Source organism: Hyaena hyaena, unplaced genomic scaffold (genome assembly GCF_003009895.1).
Source record: "Hyaena hyaena isolate Hyena2069 unplaced genomic scaffold, ASM300989v1 scaffold_36, whole genome shotgun sequence".
Lineage (NCBI taxonomy): Eukaryota > Metazoa > Chordata > Mammalia > Carnivora > Hyaenidae > Hyaena > Hyaena hyaena.
The window spans coordinates 4765275-4788696 of record NW_024080668.1 but is presented as its reverse complement, the minus strand read 5'-3'; the positions used below and the strand labels follow the sequence as shown (position 1 = coordinate 4788696).

At 50.9% G+C, this 23422-nt stretch overlaps 1 protein-coding gene and 1 non-coding gene across 2 annotated transcripts in view; one reads left to right on the top strand and one right to left on the bottom strand.

Annotated features, from left to right (window-relative positions):
* The first annotated feature begins 8344 nt into the window (after window positions 1-8344).
* Window positions 8345-23422, top strand: part of DRD2 (dopamine receptor D2) — a 61899-nt gene continuing 46821 nt past the window's right edge. The window contains exon 1 of the mRNA XM_039229219.1: window positions 8345-8399. The gene's annotated coding sequence lies outside the window, so the exon portion shown is untranslated. The remainder of the gene's footprint in view (window positions 8400-23422) is intronic.
* TRNAR-UCG lies at window positions 21915-21999 on the bottom strand. The gene has a single exon. It is a non-coding gene; the product is annotated as a tRNA-Arg (tRNA).

Below are 23422 nucleotides of genomic sequence, written 5' to 3'. Positions count from 1 at the left end.
ACCACTGGATGGTATCTTACCAATTTTACTTTGTACAGTGACAGATGCAGACTTTCCCTCCTACAAGAAAGAGGTTTAAAAAATATCCTAGAGCCTTTAGTGAGGCAGGAAACTTCCTCCCCCCACACTGGGTTATACTGCCTTTCAAGTGCACAGCTGGTCTGGGCCTAATTTCTGTCCGGATTGCCACACGCCGGTCGGCGAGCAGCGCTCAGGCCCAAGCGGCATGGCTCGTGCCTCCAGCATGCCCATCCAGCTCCCACAGAGTCTGCGTAGTCTGAGAGGGCTGGGCAGCTGGTTACTGCAATGCCGTGCGCTTGGCTTGCGAGGTGAATGCAGCCAGGGAAAGTAAGCTAGGAGGAGACACGTGGCGTGAGCCACAAGCTCCAATACCTTGGGCTGTGGATTGTCCTGGGCTGGTGTTGGAGCCTGCAGACCCCCTTTGAGGCCAACCTCGCCGCAGCTCGGGGCATCCCCTCTGAGGCCTTTTTGGGAGCTCTAAGCCCGTTATGTGTCAGGGTCCTTAGTCGTGGGCAACAGAAACAGACCCTGGCTAGTTTACCAGGTGAGGAAATTGAGTGAGGACAATGGTGGGGCTCCCAGAGCAAGGACTGGGAAGACGGTGGTCACCTAGGCAGCTGCAGTGACAGGAAGGAGCCACAAGTGTCTCTTAGCAGGAGCTGTCTGACCAAGGCACGTGAACAGCCACTGCAGGGCACCCCGGTCACTTCATGAAGGACTCCTAGAGATCTTACACTGTGAAGCCACAGCTCCAGGGGCAAAGCTGAGACGACAGAACCCAGGTCACATGCTCCTGCCCTGCCTGCTGGGGGAGGGGGAGAGGAAAGACCCCTCCTTCGGCCGAGGAGTGAGCCCCAAGGGTGGGAATCACATGGGAGATTCTCTGAAAGGGAAAGCAGGATTAATGGTAGACAGCCAAAAATGGAGCCAAATTCTTCCACCGCCTTGAAGCTACCCACTTGAGTCGGTTTGAACTGCTTGTTACTGTACGGAGCGTTCCAACACGCTTACGCTTACGTTGTTTGGTCCTGGGGCGGGGCGGGGGCGGGGCGGGGAGGGTCTGCCCCTGGTTCTCACGCCTAACTATGGCTGGGTTCACCTGTCCCGTCTTGCTCTCCACAGCCCCTGCCCTGAATCCTGGATTTGTACTTTGGGTCCCTTCCAGGCTGAGTTTCAGCAGGAGACAGATGACATGCTCCATGGGGTAATTTGAGAAGAGATTATTTAGTAAAGAAGGGGGCCACAAAAATGGAGGTAAGGCTAGAGAAACCAGAGAGAATAACACAGCCTCACAGAACTAGAGATAATGGGACTCCATTATCACTTGGGGGGACTGAAGAGGCCAAGGGACGGGGCAGTTACCTGGAGGGAGACAGACAGAGAGAGCTGGGCAACCGACCAGAACACAGCTAGCTGAGCTGGCCCTGGGAAGAGCGGGGGGGGGGGGGGGGGGGGGGGGGGGGGGGGGGGGGGGGGGGTGGGGGGGCAGGTCTGTGGGTCAGGAAGCAGTGTGGGTATGGCCTTGGACATGAACCTGGAACATGCCTCTAACAGGCAATTCCAAAGTATGAGGAAGATGCCTCTGCTTGAAAGTAAGCAGAGAAAGGGGTTTCTTTAAATCCATCCCTCAGTTTGGTCCTGCAGCAGGACTGAAGTCCATGGCAATTTCTCTCCCTTCTGCCCGGGATGCCTCCCTCACTGGAAGAAGGGGCAGGTGCCATTTTGCCTTTCTCCGGCCTTATCAAGGGCTTGCCTTGAATCGCTTCACAGCAACCCAGCTCCCCCCTGGCTCTCCAAATCTGTGGGCAGAGCTACCTGTCATCAGATCTGCCAGAGCCTAGGTGACAGACTTGGGGACCCTCTATGAGACCTCAGAGAGGCACCCCAGTCCTTCCCAATAGCCCCGTTCCCTTCCTCCCAGGTGGATCCCCAAATACTTAGTTTCTCTAACTGTAATAATAGTCCTCCCTCTGAAAAACTTACCCACTATTTATGCCTAATTATCATGAGGCACAATAATGATGTATAAAACGTTAAATGTGTCGGGTTAACTGTGGTCACAGTCTTGTTTCATTACAACAGCAAACTGGCTTGCTATACCGTTAGTATTTACCCTCTCTGGGCCTCGGCTCCTCATATGCAAAACAAAGGATATTGATTAGATGAGGGCCTTGCCACCCGGCTGGTGCTCAGAACCACTGGCTGGAGGTTTAGAAATACAGAACCCTAACCCCTGCCCCCTGTGTTCTGACCTAGTAGATCAAATCTGTATTTTTCTCTCTGTTTCCCAGATGTTTCTCTGGCATCCAATTCAAGGACTGACATCTGGGAAACTGGAGCAAGTAATCTCTGTGACCCTCTCTAAAACTCATTTATTCATTCATTCTTCCTAGACTTCAGGATGGATGTTAGCAGAGATGAGGGTGGACAGAGGCAAGGGACAGGTATGGCCAACTTCTAATTCTCTTTAACAGGATTAGAATTCATCTTGAAGACAATGGGAAGGCCTTGGGGGGGTTCTAATCAGGAGTGACACAATCAGATCTATGTGTTAGAAACAGCATCTTTGTGCAGTGTGGAAAATGGGCTGGAGATGGGAGGCCCAGAAAAGGATTTGGTCATAATCTGCCTGAGATGAGGGTGGTGACCTGGATCGGAATGGTGGCAGCAAGTGAACAGATTTGGGTGGCATTCAGAATGTGGGATGGATAGGACTCTGATTTCTTTTTTCCTTCACATCTGGGATGTAGGGGTTACTGCCTTTTGGCTCTGTAATGCTCTGTCCATTCCTAAGCTGGAGGACTCCTCAACCACACACTCCCATTGTATGGCTCTCGGTCAGCTCGATGACAAGCAGGTGCGCCAGATTTTGACTCAAGAGCTGGTGACTCAGAGGCAGGGAGAGTGAGTGGAGCATCCATTCTAGAGGCTGCACAAGGAGCCACAACTTTCAGCGTCACAGAGAGCCAGGGGGATGCCGGTGTCTGAGGCCAATAGCGGTGGCCGAGCCATCAGGTGCCCTGTGTTTACCTGCACTAACTGAGTTCTCCCTGCACTGCTGGGCGGGCTTGATTTCAGCTGAAGGCCTAACAGCATCCAGCTTTTTGTTCCCGTCTGCTTCGCAAGCCTGTTTCTCTCCCCCGTGGTGCTGTGAGCTAGTACAATATTTTTGATGAATTCCTTTCCTGCTTAAACTGCCCAAATGTTTGTTTCTTACGTCCACGTCACCTGCCCGGTACCCTGACTGTATCAGGGGCAGGGAGAGCACGAGCAGCTGGGTGTAGTCCTCAGCCACGGCGAACACATGCAGAGGCAAACACATGCAGAGGCGCAGGCTGGCTCAGAGACTAAAAATACCTCGGCTCCTGATTCGCTCATCCTCAACGTAGAAAGCTCGGTTTGGGTTTTTCTTCACTATCGAAAGCTTTCTCTGGACGGCACAACTCCACTCTCAAAACCCGAGAGTGGTTTTGTACCCAAGTAGAAATGAGAGACCCGAGTAGCATGGTCCTTGCATTTGCAAACTACTGTAAAGCTATCATCCTGATTTCGTTGTCTGTTCCCATCTTCTGGAAGGGAGGGGGCTTTAACAACCCTCTCTGGGGTTCTCTGAAATTAATGATATTCTCGACATCGCAAGGCTACTGGAGGTAAATGAGACCGCTGATGAGAAATATCTACAGAAAAGGCTTATGAAATAGGAGGCAATACTGATCATGTTACCCCTATACAACTTCGCAAGTCACATATAGATGGATTGCTTCCTAAGTTCCGTCACTTTCCCACCTATCTACCTGGTAATTTCCATGTAATTTGATTTTGTTTTCACACATATAGCAACTGCAGTGGCCACAAGGTTTCTAGATTTTCTATCATAGTCAAATTCACATCAAATAATTGACCGTCTTAACCCTTCTGTAGTGCAGTGTGTGTAGTTCAATGACATTACGTACGTTCAGTGTTGTGCAAGCATCCATCCACGAACTGTTTCATCTCCCCTGTCGGAAACTCTCTACCTTTTAAACACAAACACCCTATTTCCCTTTCCTTCCAGCCCCTGACAACCACCTTCCACTCTGACTTCTTTAGGAACCTTATATAAGTGGAATCATGCAGTATATCTCCTTTTGTGACCAGATTATTTAGTGTAATGCCTTCAAGTTTCAGGTGTCTTGTAGCCTGGGACAGGATTGCAATGCCTCTGAGAACAACTGTCCTGAGTCAGAGGAAGTGCGGGACAAAAACAGAATAAACTCACCCTTTTTCCACTTTTTTCTCTCCAAGTGCTGAAAACCTGCACTTTGTAGCCAGGCTAATTTATTCCCTTGTATGTCCAGACCCCATATTGGTTATCCATTCCCCATTCAGTGGACACTTGGGTTGCTGTACCTTTTGGCTCCTATGAATAATGCGACGATGAATGTGGGTGGTACAAATAAATGTGTATTTTTATGACCTCTTCCCATCAAGCAATTAAATACGTTTATAAGATGGATATTTACACTCTAATTTATCTGTTTTGTAATTCTGAAGAATATAGAATAGACTTTCTTAAAGGGGGTTGCACTTGTATTCTTCACTGTTCCGAAATAGGAGGAGGCAAAGAATATCCATTAAGGTCCACTTTGCGTAGATGTGGGAAATCTTCGAGTGGGGAAATCATCCTCTGCATGAATACACATGCAGATATTAGCACACGGGTAATTTCCCTCTGCCCTCCGGCTATGGTCAGAGTACCCAGAACCTCTGTCCTTTTAAAAAGACCTCTCCTGGGGGCACCTGGGTGGTTCAGGTGGTTAAGTGTCTGGGTCTTGACTTCGGCTCCGGTCATGATCCCAGGGTCATGGGATCAAGCCCCAGGTTGGGCTCTACACTGAGTATGGAGCCTGCTTTCTCTCTCTCTCTCTTTCAATAAATAAATAAATAAAATTATTTTTAAAAAATAGAAGGATTGTCTCCTTCCTCACCCCATCCTCAGGCACTGGGCTCCCTTCACTAGATCACACTGACGTGGGACTGTGGCCTCCCGGGGACATCAGTGACCAAGACTTCCACACCTCCCCGAGGTTTTCGGCACTTTAAGAGAAATAATAAAGCATAAAAAGGACGTGTTTATTTTCTCTTTGCCCCACCTCCTCTGACCCAGAAAGACTGCCACCTTATTGTCCTCAGAGTCATTTGCAAATGGCTAGGATCTACATGACAAAAGAGAGAAGGAAAAAAATCAGTCTTCATTGATGAGGTGGGTTAAGGAATCTAGAATTGGAACACTGGGTGTCCGTGCCTCCTCTATCTGCAGTTTCCTGTAAGAGGAGAAAGTGGGCAGAATGTATCGAGCCCCACGATGTATTGGTTGTGGCTCCCCCTTGGTCTTCATGATAACACCGCAGTATGGATCTCCATGCCCACTTTACAGCTGAGGACACTGAGGCTCAGAGATATTGAGAACTTTCTCGAGGCTGTTAGGACATGAATGAAGTCCCGTGTGACTCCAATTCTGCTTTGCTTCTGACCCCCCTCTGCCCCTCTCTGTCCCATCATGGCATTTCCTTTCTTTTCTGTGGAATAACTTTCGGAAGAGGGGCTGTGCCTGTGGGTGCATCAGAGTTTGACAGAGGCCAGTAAGGAGCTCTCCTTCTAAGCTCTAGCCATGCCTCATTCTCTACCTAAAAGGTAGCTCTTGGAGCACGAGAGAAAGTTCTAGATCCTCCTCATTCTCTGTTGGCTCTGTTTTTTTGTTTCCTCGTCATCATGGCCAACAAAACCACCACCATCTTCTGCCCTTAACACCCATTAGTAACCATTTGCTTACCACTTTCAACAATAAAAAGGTACAAATAAAGGTAGCACATGAGGGAGAACTTCTGGACTCTGAGGCTCTGGGACATATGGATGAGAAAGTCACAGAGGCTCTTGAGTCACTCTTTCCAGGAAAGCTTTAAGGAAAAGGGCCACCCTGCCTGGCCTACTGCGGCTGGGTACACTGCTGCCCAGAAGCAGGGGAGGCTGGTGATGACCTCCAGAGGGCCCTGGCAGCCTGGGAAGTGGCGGGGGGGGGGGGGGGGGGGGGGGGGGGGGGGGGGGGGGGGGGGGGGGGGGGGGGGGGGGGGGGGAGTGGGGGGGGGGCTGTGAGCTGCCTGCCGCTTGGCCGCAGATGTTCACTGTCATCAATCACTCAGTGCATCTGTTTGCTGTGCTGCTTGTTTAAAGAGCGAGGCGTTTGCTAATTGAAAACTAAAAGATCCATCCGTCTCACTCACAGCCAGCGTGAAATCCACTCAGCTGTGCAAGATTGGGGTAAAAGCGGCAGCACAGCGCTACAGTGCCCTTGGGTTGGCACACCCCGTGGAGGTCATGTTTCTCCCCTTCTCGCTCCTGAGTGAGCGAGGCCACCGCAGAGCAGCCAGGGGGTACCCATATTACAGTTTGTCTCATACTTCCTCATCTATTATCCTCAATGCCGCCCACAGAGAGCCGTATTCCTAGCTCCAATTTAAAGATGGAGAAACTGAGGCTCAGAGATAGCAAACTACATAGCCAAAGTCACACAACTGGTATGTGACAGGGGCAGGACGCCAATCTAGGTCCCCTGACTAATCAGAAGGGTGGCTGTCCACTGGGTGGCTCTGTCCCGGGACCGAACTAGAGGTGCTGAGCTGGAAGGCACCAAGTCCTTCCTTAAGTGGATTAAACCTTGGAAAGAATGGTCTAGGAGTAGACCAGGGAGAACACTGAGATTTCAACAATATCTGCAATGTTTCATTGCTTTAAAAGCAAATAGAGCAAAATGTGGGGATTCCTGATTGCTAAATTATCTTCTCCCTATGAAGACTGCAAAGCGATGGGGGGCAGACCAGATGCCCAAGATAGTGCCAAAGGCAGGGGGCAGGGGAAGAGGTGCCATGCGCCCACTCACAGCCTCTCCCCTTCCCCAATTACCTCCAGAGATGGCTGTGTTTGAGCAACGTGCGGGTGTGCACCTCCCAGATGGGGGATTGGCCCAGCCCTGGATCTCTGTGGAATCTGGAACGGCAGTCCAATTCACTGAGCCTCCCTCAGTTTCCCCTTCTAGGGCGATGACGGTGGGGGGCCAGGTCCTTCTGTGATCGTGTGGGTCATTGGGAGAATACAGACTTAACCTTTGTGTGCCCAGAGTGGCTTGGCTCCCACAGCAGTGGACTGACTCCCTGCTCTGTGCAGTCAGTTCTTTACCCATGGGGTTCCTCCTCCTGGCATGTAGTGCTGCCTTCCCCCCGGGTGGGAACTGGTATTGCTTCCTGGGTGCCAGTCCCCATGAAGTCTCCCTTGTTTGTGCTCCACGGCCCCTGGTTAAGCCACGGTGCTGTGGTGCTATGCTATGTCCCAGGTGTTTCCTAGAGGTCTCCACCGCACTGGCAGAGACAACAGAGGCCTGGTTTGATTCCTCTCGGAGACCTCGGGATCCGGCACAGAACCTGCATTCGGAAGGCAGTCAAAAACTAACTGCTGAAGGCTACCTCCGTTTGTAGTCAAGGGCGAGTTGGAACCCCAGGGACCGACCCCCTTTTGAATTTCCACTTCAGGTCAACTCCAAGCAGGCTTCCCCCTGACAGAGTCAAGCAACAGAACTGACCACAGGGGTTCCAAGATCAGAGGTCTGTGAACGCCCCCTGGATGGCTCCTCCTTACGCGACTCCCTGGATGGGCTGTGCCTCCTCCAACCTTTATCCTCTGACTTCTCCGAGGGAAATAGCAGACAATGAGGATGCTTGGTCACCTGCAGCCCTGAATATACAGGGTGTCACTCACTTTGGGGGTCTGGGGAGGCCGCACTGGGCAGTGGATCGCTCACTTCCCGCCTCAGCAACCACCTGCACCAGAGCCAGGGCGGACCGCCACCTCTAGCGGCTCGCTGCTCGCGGCAGGCTGGGGCGCAGCGAGCCCGCACAGCCGCGCGCAGAGTGGCGGGGCGGGGCGGGGCCTGTCCCCGGGGCGGGGCCCCGGGGCGCCCCGTGGGCCAGGGCGGCCCCGCCCCCTCCCCCCTCCCGCGCTCCGGTGCTCCCGCGCCGCGAAGCCGTCCAGCCTCAGTGCCGGAACCGGCCGCCTCCCGCGCGCACCGCGCCGCCTCCGCGCCTGGTCCCTGCGCTGCACGCCCGCCCCGCGCCCGGCCCCGCCCCGCCCCGCCGCGGCCGGTCCCCTGCTCCCCGCGGGCCGGCGCCGGCCAAGCGGCTGCCCGCCGGGGCTCTGAACGGCGCGGCGGGGCCGGGAGCCAGGGACCCGCCAAGGAGAGCGGCGGCCCGGACGGCTGCCAGTGGGGCGGCCGCGCGTGGATGCGGCGGGAGCCGGAAGCCTCGAGCAGCCGGCGCCGTCTCTGCCCCCGGGCGCCCTATGGCTTGAAGGTAAGCGCGCGCAGGACGGAGCGACGGGCGGCCGGAGGCCGAGGCGGGTCGCAGGGAGAGGAGCAGGGAGCTCGGAGGGCGGCGCGACCGGGACCAGAAGTTTGTCCGGCCAATCTGGCGCCGTCTGCCTGGGACCGACCCGCCCGCGGTCAGGCTCTCCACCGACTCTCCGTGGGGCCGCCAGCCCAGGGGGGGCAGGAACACAGCGGCCATCGTGCCCTCTGGCTCCCTCTCGGCATCCCCTGCGTGGCCCCGGCGGGAATCCGCGCTCCGGGCGTTAGCGGGCGGTGCCGGGGCAGCCTCCCCGCCGAGCGCGCAGCGCGGAGAGCCAGCCCTGCCGAGCCGGGGCTTCGCGGGGCGGCCGGCCCCCGACGATCTCGGGGGGGGGCACTTTCTGCCCCGCACCCAAGTCCGGGACCCCAGGGCGCGCGGCCAGAGTTTCCAACCTCCAGGGAGAGAGAAGGGTTGCTCTTGGCAAGTCTGGATGTGCGCGACCTGAGACTTTTCGGTTTGTAAGGACGGAAGGCAAGGCCGAGCCTGCCCCACCTCGCCCACTCCCGGTGGTGCCGCTGTCCTTGGTCCTGAGTTTACGGTCTTCCTCGCCATCTCTGCGTTTGAGATCCAATCTAGGAGGCAGGCTGAGGTTTCAGACTCACCTCCACCTGGGGAATGGGGGTGATGTTTGGGGCAGTAGCGGAGGGTGACTGTTCAACTCTGGAATGGACCAAGAGGCTCGACAGAGCCGCGTGCGGAAACAAGAGGCAGCTCTAAGAGCCAGACAGAGCGGGTCCCCATCCCTGTCTGCGCGGGCAGCCTGTGAGTGGTTCCTCTTGAAGAGCAGAGGTAAGAGAGTGCGTGTGCGTCTACACAGCAGGCTTCGCCATGGACGCAAGTCGCAGCACCGCAGCTCCGTGGGGACAGGCCCTTGCTCGCAGCCACAGGGAAGCTGTTTGAGAGAGTGAAGTTGCCCCGCTACTTTATGTGATGGGGGCTCCCGAAGTTGGTGAGGTACAAGGCACTTCGTGGATCTCTCTCCAATTCCTTCTGCAGATCCAATCATTTCTGGATTTTGACCAGGATGTAAACCTTTCAGATTAATCCTCGCTCCTTCCCAGGAACTAGGTGATCCGTGATTCTTACCACCCCTCCACCCCGTGCAAATATTCTGCTTATCCCTGATTCATCCTGCGGCATTAGGACCACTTAAAAAAGAAATAATTCTTCTCATGTTTCTCTCTGTTGCTGTTGGGTTTGATGAGGGTGGGCAGAGAGAGAGAGAGGCCTTGATGAATGTGACCAATTGCAAGAGAACTAGTGGGCTGGTTTACTGGGTACCAGCCTCCTGCCTTTGACTTCTTTGCTTAGTGTTCAGGATTCCCAGCATATCGGTGGTGGGGGGGGGTGGGGTGGAGAGTGGGAATGATGCCGTCTCTGAAATCAGACATCAGGTAGGGAAGAGATTTGAGAGGGTTAGACATAGATCGAAGGGAGAGCCATGATAACCCCAACCTTGGTCTCTTGAAGAACATTTTGAGTTCCTTCTACTTTCCTTGCACAACCTGGGGATGAAAGATGCTTGGAAAATGGGAGATTCTGATTTGTTGTAGAGGTCTGGGGAGGCATTTCTCCAAAGGTTGTTTTCTGTTTTAATGAACTCCCTGCCTCTGAATCACCTGGAAAGCTGGTTAAAAATGGAATTTTTTTCTTCTCTGAAGAGCTGCTGAATGAGAATCTCAAGCTGAGACCCAGGAATGTATATTTTAACAATATTTCTTGGTGATTCATATGTACGCAGGTTAGGAAATCATCTCTCATAAAAGCTCATACTTCTTTGACTAGAGGAAGCATGATTCAGGTCTTCAACTGACCCCTCTGCCTCCTTCAGTTTATCATGTTAAATTCTTCAGGTCTGACATTGTTGGTGGAGGGGCCATCCCCCAGATTCAATCTTTTTGCTGAAATCAAGGATGCAGCCCAATCTCCTCTCTGCCAAGATCTTCCTGTTTTTTTTTTTTCTTTCTCTCTAAAACAGATTTTTGGCCTCTAAGAATCACCGATATGACCTGTGTAAATAGTATCTGCCCCCTTCTAGGGGCCAACCCACTATGTTCTTCTTGCTCTCCCCTTTTGGGGGAATTACTGTCTTTCATTATGCATGTACTGTGGTCTGCTAACCCAACTGCTCCTGAAATGCCAAGGAGTGATTAGTTCAGCTTAGCAGCACGTCATGTTCCCCAAGGCTGGTAGCCACTCGTGCCCTCCTGGCAGTGACATATTGGCTATATTGATTTGGTTCCTGTGCTCTATAAGCTAGCAGGTTTGTAGGGGTGAATAAGGCCAGTAAAGATGCTTGTGGGCTAGTCCGTTTTCTACCTTCACCTGAAAGGTTGGATTCTTTCTGTCTAAAACATGCAATAATGTATGGAATTTGAAATTGAAAGAAACCCTCTCTTCCTCTTCCTACCAGAGAAAACAAAGGGAGCTCAGAATCTCATAAAAAAAAAAAACCTGGTCTCATATTCACTTGAGATTGACAATGTTAGATTGGTCTTAGATTGGTCACTGTTCTGTGGGTAAACACGTGTAAGGGGAAAGTCATGTGGACTTGGCCTAGAAAGAGCTGCCTTCATCTTCCCTGTGAGTGAAAGTCATATATTGGTGTCGAGGAAGTAGCATGGCTGTGAAAATAGCAGTTTGGGTGGGGTGGGGTGGGGGTTAAGGGTAATGAGACCTCCTTGAACCAATGCTGCTCCTTCTAGTGGCTCATATTTTCTGACTGCCAACCGCCATTTCTCCCTTCCTATGAATCTCCAGCAATGAAGGTGTTTTAGCCACTGGTAAAGGAGAGGAGAATCAACGTTGAGGTTTTATAATGTCAGAATCCCAAGCCATATCTCCCAGAGTCAGGTTGTCACAGTAACCTGAGATTAGAGGCCTTGGAAATATATTAGCATGGCTGCCTACTCAGTCCCATTTCTGCTGGGACATTGTCACCAGGACTTTAACCCTTTAGATCATTTGGGCCCCTCAGAGGTCATCCTGGATGCTCTTGACTCCTAAACGGGGTAGCTTTTCTCTTAGTCCAGAAACATGGTGTGCTCTCTCCTATTACTGAAGTGCCCCCAGAAAGGAGTGGCATAAGTTTTCTAGTTCCAAGCCATCAAGACGGGGCTTGGTAACCCAAGCTTCTCCATTTGGCTCGGAGCTCTGCATCTAGCTCTGCATCTAGGACATGCTTGAAAGCCATGGGCGGCAGGAGCTGCACAGTGTGGTTCAGCTCCTCAGTAGGAACCCTTCCCTGTTTATAGCCTCTCTGTTAGCTGAACCCCAGCACCATACTTCCCCTCCCTCATCTTCCAGTAGGGCCTCTCATGACCCTGAGAGGACTCCAAGACTTGGCTTTGGGCTTCTGTGCAAGCTCTCCAGCTCTTTGGGTAGCTACGTGCACACCAAGGGTTTGCAGTTTGCCGATTCACCAGCTCTGGGTGAGATTATCTGCAGCCTTTTAAATTACTCTAATAGTGTTAGAAGCCAACATGAATACACCCCTGCCTCTCGATGGTCCTTATCACCATTGTCATTGAAGATTTCTTTCTTTTTTTTTTTAAACAATAGAATCATATTATTTAAATGCATAGGTGTGGAAAATAGCTTGATTATAGTGTCAGTGCATGTGGGTGGAGGAGTAAAACTACAGGATTCACCACTTGGTTTGTTCCCATTTGGGTCCAAAGAAAGGAGAGCAACGTGCCCTTCTGAGCTGTACATTTCCCCTCTTCTTGTCCTTTTCACCTCAATCTGATAAATGGGTTAAATCAACACCCTTCACAGCTGGGATGGCCCCTGGGAGGGTGTAGCCTCTTCTCTCCCCAGGGGACACGGGAGTGTTTCTCTGCGGAGGAGCGGAGGCTCTTGCTGGCTCTGACTCCAGTGCAGGGAGGAGCCAGAGATGATGCACTGGGGCCTGGGGACTCCCCCTGCCCCTGGGTGGAAGAGGCTATGTTGCTGCAATGTCCCAAACTCAGAGGCCTGGAGGCTTCAGGGCCATCTGAGAGAGTGTGGAGCAGTGTGCGGGGTGACAACCGAGAAGTAAACTCTTGGGGGGGCGGTCCCTGGAAAAGAATGATGTATGTATGTATTAGACATCAGCTTCGTGCAGTCTGGCCGATTTGTTGTAATCTGATGGCACCTGCAGGGATTTTCACGTTTTCCAGAAGGAGACAGGGGAATGCTTTGCTGTCTACAGTGATAGGTAGGGGAATGAGGGAGGACCCCTGGCTTTCCCTGGAGCACTCTGAGTGATGTCAGTCTGCTCCCAGATAGAGAATGATAAGTGAATCCAGGCAGACTCAGCCCCCAGGGGCCCATCAATAGGCCCATAGCCAGCCTGGGCAGACGGCCCTTCCAGGGCGCTGTAGCTCAGCACAGAGCAGCAGCCATGGCCCCAAGGACACGCCCCTGCAGATGTCTGGGAGCCACAGTGAGTCCTGGGGTCTGTCCACTCGTCACCAGGCTCCTTCAAAATGTGCCTGCCCTTCTCATTTCCACCCCCGCCTTGTTGTCATTGTTTGGATTCTAAGTGGCCCAGCAGGAGAAAGGCATTAGAAATGAAATTTTTGTTACACGCTGTATAATTGCCTTCTGTCCTTCCTGTTACCGCAGGCGGCGGCAGCACGAGCAATTCCCCGGGAACCCTTGGTCTGGGAAAGTGGCTTACTCACAAGCTGCCTGAGAGGGGCTGCTTTTGACGAGTGGTCCAGCTCACCAGTCCCTCCGCTGCTGGCCTAATCAGCCTAACAGCTAACATCTAGTGTGCACTTGCTGTGTGCAGGGTACTGTGCTGAGCACTTACATGTGGATTTTGTTTCTACTCCCCATCTTGCAACAACTCTGTGAAATGGGCACTGTTAGGATTCCCCTCTTTACCGAGGGAGAGGTGTGGGCTTGGAGAGATAAGTGGCTTGCACAAGATCACAGGGCTAATGTGCAGGGTGGAGTTTCAAGGCCAGGCTGTCTGATGCTATAGTCGCCCTCTCTGACCCATGTCATTGGCATACAGGATAAGAAAGGAAGAACAGGGCTAAGAAGGCACCTTCTTTGACAAACTGAGGTGACAGCAAGCTTTGCATAGGAGACCAGGAAAAGAGGAGGTCGCCAAGGGAGAAGAATGGACGGAATAGGTTCTTGGGATTCTTCAAGTTGAGGACCGTCCAAGAAGTTCTTCTGTCTTGGGTCTCGCTCCTTAGGGTCAAATACACTGGGAATGAATCTCAACCAGCAATGGGAGCGGAGGAGAGGGGGCGGGAGCAGAAAGAGGAAGAGGCACCAGAGCCTTCTCTCTCGAGGGAGGGCAGGAGAAGGTGAGAAGTCACGGAAGGGCTGGCTTCCCTGGGGAAACTAGGCTGAAACCAGGCACCAGCAGTGCTCATCTTTTTGAGGTGTACCAAACTGTCGGCAGAGGATACAGCTCGGGCTGCTGCCTGCCTCTGGCCCTTGGTGGTGTTTTCTCACCATACAGGATGAAGACGTGTCACATCTCCAAGACTAAGCTTGAGTTTAGGTCAAGCGGGGAGGAGTGGGATGGCCTGGCGTCCTGCACAGACGTGGAGTAACTGCTTGGTGCTCTTCTGCTAGACCGAGGCCGGAGAGGCCTGGGCTTCCCTGGGCAGCGCACTTAGTCTGCACATGGGTTTCTTCCCGGACAAAAACAAAAGAACTTTTACATGCTGCCTGCTACCTTGGAATTCCTAAGGTTCAACAGCACTCCAGGCTCTACTGAAATGACCAGTTAATGGGGCTCACCTCCCAATAAGCTAGAAGACTTCTAGCCTGTGGAGGTGAACCTCACCATGAATTTTATGAATGCCACTTAGCAGTATTTGGTCCCTTACGTAAGCCCTTAAAACACAGCATAGTTAAGCCTTTGGGCTCTGGAGCGAGGTTGCCAGAATTTGGATTCTGACTGCAATACTGCCTAGCTCTTACCTTAGGCAGGTTGGCCGACCTCAGTCATCCGGGTTCTCATCTGTAAGTGGGGATGTCCATGCCGAGGTGGTTGGGTTGCTGTGATTACTTAAGGCAGTAGATATAAGACATTGGGAAGAGTCTCTGGCAAAAGTAAGCTCTCCATAAATGTTAATTGCAATAACCGTTACTGTAATTATTAAGGGACTGGAGGGGGAGGGTAGCACCTAGGTGGCTCAGTGGATTAAGCCTCCGACTTTGGCTCAGATCATGATCTCACGGTTTGTGGGTTCGAGCCCCGCATCAGGCTCTGTGGTGACAGCTTAAACCCTGGAGCCTGCTTCAGATTCTATGTCTCCCTTTCTCTCTGCCCTTCCCCACTCATGCTGTCTCTCTCAAAAATAAAATAAACATTAAAAAGGTTTTTTAAATAAGAAAACAAATTTTTAAAAAGGAACTGGAGGGGAAGCATTTTCAGCTGCTTTCCTTTTGCACTCACTGAGCGCCTGGTTTTACCTCTCTGAAATGAAGCATGTTTCTGAGGCTTTCACAAAATTCAAGCCTCCATTTCTTTCTTACACTCTCCACTTACCTGCACCACGGTCACGGGCCCTCCCCTGCCAGAAGTTTTTACTCATCCTGAGCAAGAGGAGCCGCTGGCGCTGGTATGTACCCTATGCTGTGCTTCCCACAAGTGTGGCTGCCATCTGTCCTCAGGCAACAATGTTACGACACCACTGACCGTATTGATTATGCTGTACCCTTTGTTCTCGTGACTTATTTGTTCCATTACTGCAAGCCTGTGCCTCCCGCTCCCCTTCACCCCTTCTTCCCGTCCCTCCACCCACCTCACCTCTGGCACCCAGCAGTTTTATACTTGGTTGGAGCCTTCTTGATTGGCTTTGTGACATGGGATGGTGGTGCGCTCTGGCATAGGCTGCTTTTTATAGAAAATCAAAAATAAGGAGAAAATACTGGTGCACAAGAACAAGGAGACTTTCTTTCTTTACCCTGGTTGAGAAGCCCAAAGAATCTCACACTAAGATCCTCAATGCTGCCACAAATACATGCTGTCTGTCTTTTGGGGTCATTAATAACAGAGGCAAATGCCACCCGTGATTTGGATGAAGGACGGGCCTGCCTGAGAAGGGATGTAACTCAGTATTTTCTGGCCCTAGAGCTTTCCGATCCTGAAAGCTACTCCCTTTCTTTGGCTCTTTTCCTTTTCTGTGAATCCTTCACTGGACAGGACTCTTTCCTAATTGATGCATCTATTTCTGGCCAATTAAAAAGGCTTACTGTTGAGGGAAGGTAGAAGATTTCCAAGGGCATCGTAGGTGTTCCTTTCCCTGGTCATCTTCCTCAGGCCATGGGGGTCATTCCTTTCTTGGACTCTGAGCTTCCTCGGCCCTTATGTTCATCTATGGAAGGATCAATAAGAGAATTGTACTGACAAGCTGGAACTAGCATCTGGGGTCCCAAGCAGAGGATGTCAGGCCCCCCAAAGAAGCAAAGATATTTCCATACACAGCTTTCCTTGGGGAGTGTATATAACTGAAGGCCTGGATTGCTCCGGATAGCCAATGGCACAAAGGCTGCCTTCCGGCCAGCCTTCTCTAGTGAGCTAGAGAGAGCTGGTAGGAGGTGATGAATGCTTTGCATAGATTTGTGTGGTCCCTCATGCATTCTGGATCCTTCCTTAGTTACATTCCATGGTGGCCAACCTCCAAGAAGGCGCTAAATACTCCCTGCCTCCTGGTATTCATGTTCTTATGTAATCTCCTTCTACATTAAATAGGGAAGGCCGGTGTATCAATAGGATAACGTCTAAATGGCAGATTGTGGCTTCTGAGGCTAGGGCATGATAGGTATTATGACTTCTACCTTATTCTTTCTTGGATCGCTCATTCTGGGGAAAACGTCATTCTGTGTGTCACGTCATGAGGACACTCCAGCATGTTCTGCATGGCAAGGACCTGAGGCCTCCTGCCAAGAGCCATGTGAATGAGCCATCCTGGAAGTAGCTCTTTCTTCTCCAGACAAGCGTTCAAATAACTGTGGCCACGTCCAAGGGCTTCACTGAAACCTTCTGAGAGAGCTGAGCCAGAACCACTCCACAGAGCTGCCTGAATTCCTGACCCACAGAAACTCATTCAGAGAATAAGTCTTTGTTTGTTAGGCTGCCGAGTTTGGGGATAATTTGTTATATAATAGTAGAAAACTACTACACACAATGAAATTATTTTCCGTGAAGTTACTCACAGTTTTCTTCCGCAATGACACAGGAGTCCCTTTGCTATTCGCGTATGGGGTGAATTCCTTTTACTGGATTCAAACAGCTTCTAGCGACCTTCAAGGGGCACCTCTGGTTTTGTTCTGAGATTTGGAAGTGCTAGTAGCTCACTCAATACAGTCATGAGCCTCTCAGCCCTCCCCTTACCAGAGCACGCTGTCGATTTCTGTATTCTGTCTCCTGTACTCACCCTTCCCCGAATGACTTCTGCTGGGGCTGCCCTTCCACGGGCATTTCACTCTTCATTCTCTCACTGAACCAACATTACTGAGCACCTACTATGTACTAGGCACTCATCTTGATTGCAAATACCTTAAAGAAAAGGATAACAACAAAGAGCCCTGCACTCCTGGAACTTACATTCTAGTGTAAGGAGACAGATGGTACACAATCAATATAAAGAGGAAACGAGTGAGTGTGTTAGAAGGCAATTACTTGAGAAAAGAAACATAAATTGATTAGGGCTCTTCCAATATGGCGTGGTAAGGGGAGGGAGGAGAGGGAATGGTTAAATGGTTAAATAGGGTGGTCAGGACAGAAGTCACCGTGAATGTGATGTTTGAGGAAAGACTTAAAGAGCATTTTCCAGACACCAGAGGAAAGAGCATTCAAGACAGAGGTTCATACAGTCTGCATTCATTTTAAAGCCCTTTTAATAATTGCCTTGTTCCCTACGGGGCAATAGTAATACTCTGCATTTGGATCTCCCTTTTAATTTTCAAAGCCCACGAGGCAATACTAATCTCTTGCATTTATAAATCACTTTCTCACACCCTATCCCCACTGACCCTTACAAGAAGCTACTGAAATAACTGAAGTAGCTTCCACTTTACAGATGTGTCCACTGAGGCTCAGAGAGGCTAAGCAAAATGTACTCGGGTTCACATCATTAGCAAGTACTGGAGTTACTGCCTTTGAAAAACTCTTGTGCTCTGTTCTTACACTGCTGTCTGACTGCTTAATGCTAATCTTTCTATTGTGCATTTCGTCTTTGAAATTTCTCTTTATTATTATTATTTTTTTTTGAGAGACAAAGCATGAGCAGGGGAGGGGCAGAGAGGGAGACACAGAATCCGAAGCAGGCTCCAGGCTCTGAGCTGGGCTGGAACTCAGGAACCGTGACATCATGACCTGAGCCGAAGCCGGACACTCAACCGATTGAGCCCCCCAGGCGCTCCTTAATTGTGCATTTCTTGTTTTCCCCATGAGACTGAGCTCCTTGAAGTAGAGTCTGCCTCATGCTTCTCCAGAACCTGTTAGGACCGAAAGGGATGCTGAGCACTTATGTAAATTGTGGATTGAGCGAGCGGGTGGCAGGTGGCTTATTCCCAGGGCCACACTTACTTGAAGCCCAGCCAAGAGTGTCTGGCCATGTCAGCGGGTCAGCAAGATGCTTCGTACCTTCTCTCATCCTCAACTGGCATTCTCTGTTCACCTTCAGCCACGAGTACTTTATCGGCTGGAAATTATTCAGAGTTGTTCCAGGGCGTGGAAGCAGGGGGTTATTGAAGAGGTGGAACCTGCTTCAGTCAGATGCACATGTAGAGAAGAAACTTGTAGCTGAGCTCTCAAGGAAACATACCACGCGTGTGGGTCCAGGTCTGCCCAGAGACCTGAAGACCAGCAGGATGGAAGAGTTGGGGAGGTCTGTCTTTGGAGCTTGGATGGTTTGCTTTGACGCTGAGATTTATAGTTTGGGAAACAGGGCTGGTCCTTAGTTTAGGTGCCCTGAGAAAAGCAGTAACAGTTTGAACATATCTTTCCCCAAATCACTTCTAAACCATGAGGTACCCATCCCTGCCCATCAAGCTATTCAGTGTAACAAAGTGATTCAGAGGATGAACTTCGAAACCAGACTGATAGAGGCTCAGATCTGCGTTCTGACAGTAACCAGCTCTGTGACCTCAATCAAGTTACTGTAACCTCTTTGAGATCTAGGTTTTTCTTCCATGAAGCAACCCTCATAGGGTTTCTGGGAAGTAAATACATCATGCATATAAAGTGCTTAGCCTCTTACATGTGGGAAGCGCTCAATAAACATTCACTTCATTATTCTCATTATAATAACTAGGAGGCATTGAAAGGGTCCACAGGATCCTTCCCAGTCCGTGCTCCACATTTCGTCTTCTGTCTTCTGGAAGGAAGAAGGATATCATTGCAAGAAATCAGACAAGCTGGGACCTGACTCCTAGAATGTTAATTTTGGAAGCACCCAAGTCATATAGCAAGAGAGAATGGCAGGGCCCCAGGGCGCCTCCGGCCACACTCTGTTGTCCCAGACTTCAGGTTAGAGCGTGCAGTGGTCACGGAACCCAAAGAAACTGTGGCTAAAGAGCTAGAGTTTGAGCTGGGGACAGGTGAGGCCAGAGGCCTTGTGGGGACCAGACTGTGAACTCTGAAGCCTTGTGAAGACTCTATCCTGAGGGGAAGAAGAAGCCATTGTGAAAGGTTGGGTTTCAGAAGGAGAATAACACAACTGATTTCATTTGCATTAAAAAAAAAATCACAGAGGCTGCTTCCCCCTCCCCCAGAGCTGATGCTACAGAAGCAGGATTGAAAGAAGGGCAGCTGGGGTGCCGGAGGGGTAGCTCAGTCAGTTTAGGTTAACTCTGGTTTCAGCTCAGGTCACGATCTCACAGTTTGTGAGTCTGAGCCCCGCATCAAGCCCTGCTTGGGATTCTTTGTTTTTCTGACCCTCTCTTGCTTGTGCACACGTGCTCTCTCTCTCTCAAAATAAATAGTTTAAAAAAGGAAGGAAGGGAAGGAGGGAGGAAGGAAGGGAAAGAAATAGAGAGAAGAAAGAAAGAAAGAAAGAAAGAAAGAAAGAAAGAAAGAAAGAAAGAAAGAAAGAAAGAAGGAAGGAAGGAAGGAAGGAAGGAAGGAAGGAANAAGAAAGAAAGAAAGAAAGAAAGAAAGAAAGAAGGAAGGAAGGAAGGAAGGAAGGAAGGAAGGAAGGAAGGAAAGAAAGAAAGAAAGAAAGAAAGAAAGAAAGAAAGAAAGAAAGAAAGAAAGAAAGAAAGAAAGAAAGAGTCGCTAGCAGTGTTTTTGGCTGTCCCGACAGTGATGCTGGAAGCCTGGACCAAGGTGGGGCAGTAGAGACAGAAAGACATGAGTGATTTGAAAAGTTATTTAAAATTCAACAGAATTTGGTGATTGATGGGCTGTGGAGGATGAGGGGAAAGGAGTAGCCAAGGATGATTTAAAGACAATGAAGCAAGGCAATTAAGGATATTGGTAAAGTGTCTGAATATTGGGCCAGAAATTTGGGCCAGGTAGAAAGGAAAGTGAAGACAGGCGTGGATATTGGGGTGGGTAGGGGAGGGATTCGAATCAGCGAATTGGTGGTGTTGATGAGGTCAGAGAACTGGTATAGTTGGAGGAATTGAGTGCCTGAGCCGGGTCACAGAGGGAGATAACTCCGTTTCTGATTAGAAAGAGGAGCAGAGCAGTCCTGGGTGATGAGAAAGTCCAGGATGCAATCAGGGGAAAGGGTGATTGAAGAGGAGGGTGTACTTGGGGATGCAGGGTGTACTTGGGCATCGAGGAGCTGAGAGGCCAAGGTGCCGGAAGCTGATTCCATCCAAGTGACTGTCAGGACTGGGGCTGGAGTGCAGGACAGGGAGCTAGGTGCCAGGGTCCCCGTGAAGTAGGGACGTGGCCGGGAATCTGTGGACGGTCCTGGCAGAGATAGACGGAGGGGTTATAGGTCGGTGGGATGCACCTCAAAAGGAAAAGGGTCTCCACAGGAGGGCAGAGGGGGCCTAAGGGACAGGGAGGGGCCATGCTCTCCATGAAGGCTGACACAGAGCCACCTTTCCAGTGTCACCACACTGGTGTTCTCTTCTGTTCCCTCAGTAGCTCTGAACTCACTAGATGATGTTCCTGTCCTCATCTTCAGAGAATGGAAGAGAAAGAGGAAAAGAAAGGAGAACAGAGGGTGGCGAGTAGGTGTTAAGCTGTGGATAAGAGATGAAAGAGGTGGCAGTTACAAGGAAGAGAAAAGAAAATGAATTTGTCGACATTTGTCGTTCCTCTGTGCTCACTCTGCCATATCCAGCCTTTGAGTATGTTTTCTCTGCCTGAATGCTCCAGCCCTTGACCTTAAAGGCTAACTGCTAGTCAGCCTTTAAAACTGAGCACAGGCATCACCTCTTCCAGGGAGCCTTCCATGGTTTTCCCCCCCTATAGTGTCCCACCCACCTGGGCTAGGGACCCTTTTATATTTCCATAGCATGAAGTGTAAGATTTATGACACCATATTGTAATGTTTACAATTGCCTGTTTACTGCTCTGTTTCCCATTAGATGGTAAATTCCCTGAAGAGGGCAATGAAGTCCTTACCTCTCCAGGCTTAGGTACCGGCCCATTGCACGTAGTAGGATTGTGATCGGGGAAACTCCTGCCTCCACCTACACACAGTAATAACCCAGGAGACACAATGCCTTCTGCTCATCCTTGAAATCCCTTGTATTATTAAGTCAGGCTAGAAAGTTTCTCCAGCAGTTGACATAGACTGGAGAGGTCCCAGCATGCCAAGGCTGTAAAGAACGCTAGGGACCCAGACTAAGCCTTGGTGCGTGGAGGAGAAAACAGTGCCCAGAGAGGTAAGCAGTTCAACAGAGTCTGACCAGACCAGACGCCGGGTCCACCAGTTACCCAGCCGATTGCCCACTATAGCCAGCCAGTGCCCTGCGCTGTGCCCAACAGCCAGAGATGGTGTCCTCTGCGTTTCATGTCTTGTCCTTTCCTCCCACTTCTGGGTCTCGAATGGCTGATTTGGTGGCCCTTAGTACTCAGCTCTACTTCATTGCCTGAGAAAACCAGATAAATGAAGTGTAAAGCAGGACCTCATTGGTACTTACAGATTTTGAGGGGCTCACAGCTTTGAGGTGTGGGCAGGGGAAGGGGTAGAGTCCGTGCTCTGCACTGAGCACACGCTTGGCAGGTAGTGAGCCATCAAGAAATAAAGGTTGTGTGTGAGGATGCACGCGCGCAGGAACAAACGAATACTGTCCCTTGCAGAGCAAGCTGAGATTTGCTCAAAAACTGACGCGTCGCGTCCTGAAGGAACCGCGGGAAAACCAGGCAAGCAGTTTGGAGAAGCCAAATGTCCACAGCTTTTCTTTCTTTCTTCTTTTTTATTTTTTTTAATGTTTCTATTTATTTGAGAGAGAGACAGAGCGAGTGGGAGGCAGGCAGAGAGAGGGAGATACAGAATCCAAAGCACACTCCAGGTTCTGAGCTAGCTGTCAGCACAGAGCCCGACGTGGGGCTCGAACCCACGAACTGTGAGATCACGACCTGAGCCGAAGTCAGATGCTCAACCGACTGAGCCACCCAGGCGCCCCCACAGCTTTTCTTTTGATGCACTTTTGCTTGGCTCCTGGACGTGATAAAAAAACGTGGTGGTGGACGATGGCTGCAAGCCTGTGCACGTTCCCTGAACCCCAGGGCGTGGAGCAGGTCTCCAGAAGGAGGTGGAAGGTGGTCAGGCCTCCGCAGAGTTCACAGCCATGTGGCTTAAACGTGGTAGTGGGGCCCGGGGGGCCTGAGGAATGCATTCATTTCCTCGCTAACAAAGCACCACAAACCCCGTGTCCCAAACAAGAGATTGATTCTCTCGTAGTTCTGGAGCCTGGACGTCTGAGATCAAGATGCCGGCAGAACTACACTCCCTGTAAAGGCTCTCGGCTCCTCCTGGCCTTTCCAGCTTCTCCTGTTGCTGGCGTTCCTTGGCTTATGGAAAAAGAATTCCAATCCCTTCCTCTTGTTCTCCCTGTCTCTCTGCATCCTTGCCTCTTCTCGTAAAGACACACGTTATGGGATTTAGGGCCCCCCTAATCTGATATAATCCCATCGACATCCCTAACTGGTTACCTTTGCTAAGACCCTGTTTCTGAATAAAGTCAGGTTCTGGAGTGCTGGGTGGTTGTGGGTTTGGGGGGACACTGTCCAGGGAGCCTCCTGACTCGTGGGTCCATGGAGACAATGTTGGCCTCTTCCAGGCCAGGACCGTTTCCCTTCCAGGCACCTGTTGTTGGGACAGCTGCCTCATTGAAGCCTCATCTCCTGAGTTAGGAGACAAGTAAGGACAAGAAAGAAAGCAATTAGTATGACTGGGATTTGGGGATTAACTGGGATTCGCTGGCCCCCTGGCCCCACGGGTAGTAAGGGGGAAGGTTAGGGGAGTTTGGAGGAAGAGAAGGGAGGAAGGGGGTGACTTCAGAGTTCTAGAAAGGGGAGGCCTGCAGCTTTGGGCTCAGGCTGAGGAGGGAGGTGGCTCGGTGTGAATACAAAGTGCCTCATACAGGGGCCCCTGGTGACTCAGTCAGTTAAACACCTGACTCTTGATTGCAGCTCAGGTCATGATCCCGGGGTGCTGAGACTGAGCCCCACGCTGGGCTCCTCTCTGGGCATGAAGCCTGCTTAGCATTCTTTCTCTCTCTCTCTCTCTCCCTGTGCCCCTCTCTCTTGCTTGTGCTCTCTCTCTAATAATAAATAATAATAAAATAAGATGAAAAACAACAACAACAAAGTGCCTTGTGTGGTCGTAAGGAGCTCAGGGATCTGGAATCACTTACTCAACATTCATCCTGCCAGCATTTATTAAATGCCTCCTATGGGCTGATGCTCTCATTTCACAGCTGAGAATACTGAGGCTCCCGCAGGCCAAGTGCATTTTTCAAGGCTTCGTGGGGGCAGAGCAGGGCCAAAATCCAAGTCTTTTCTCTCTCTCAGTGAACCTCCCACAAAGTAGTGTTTATTA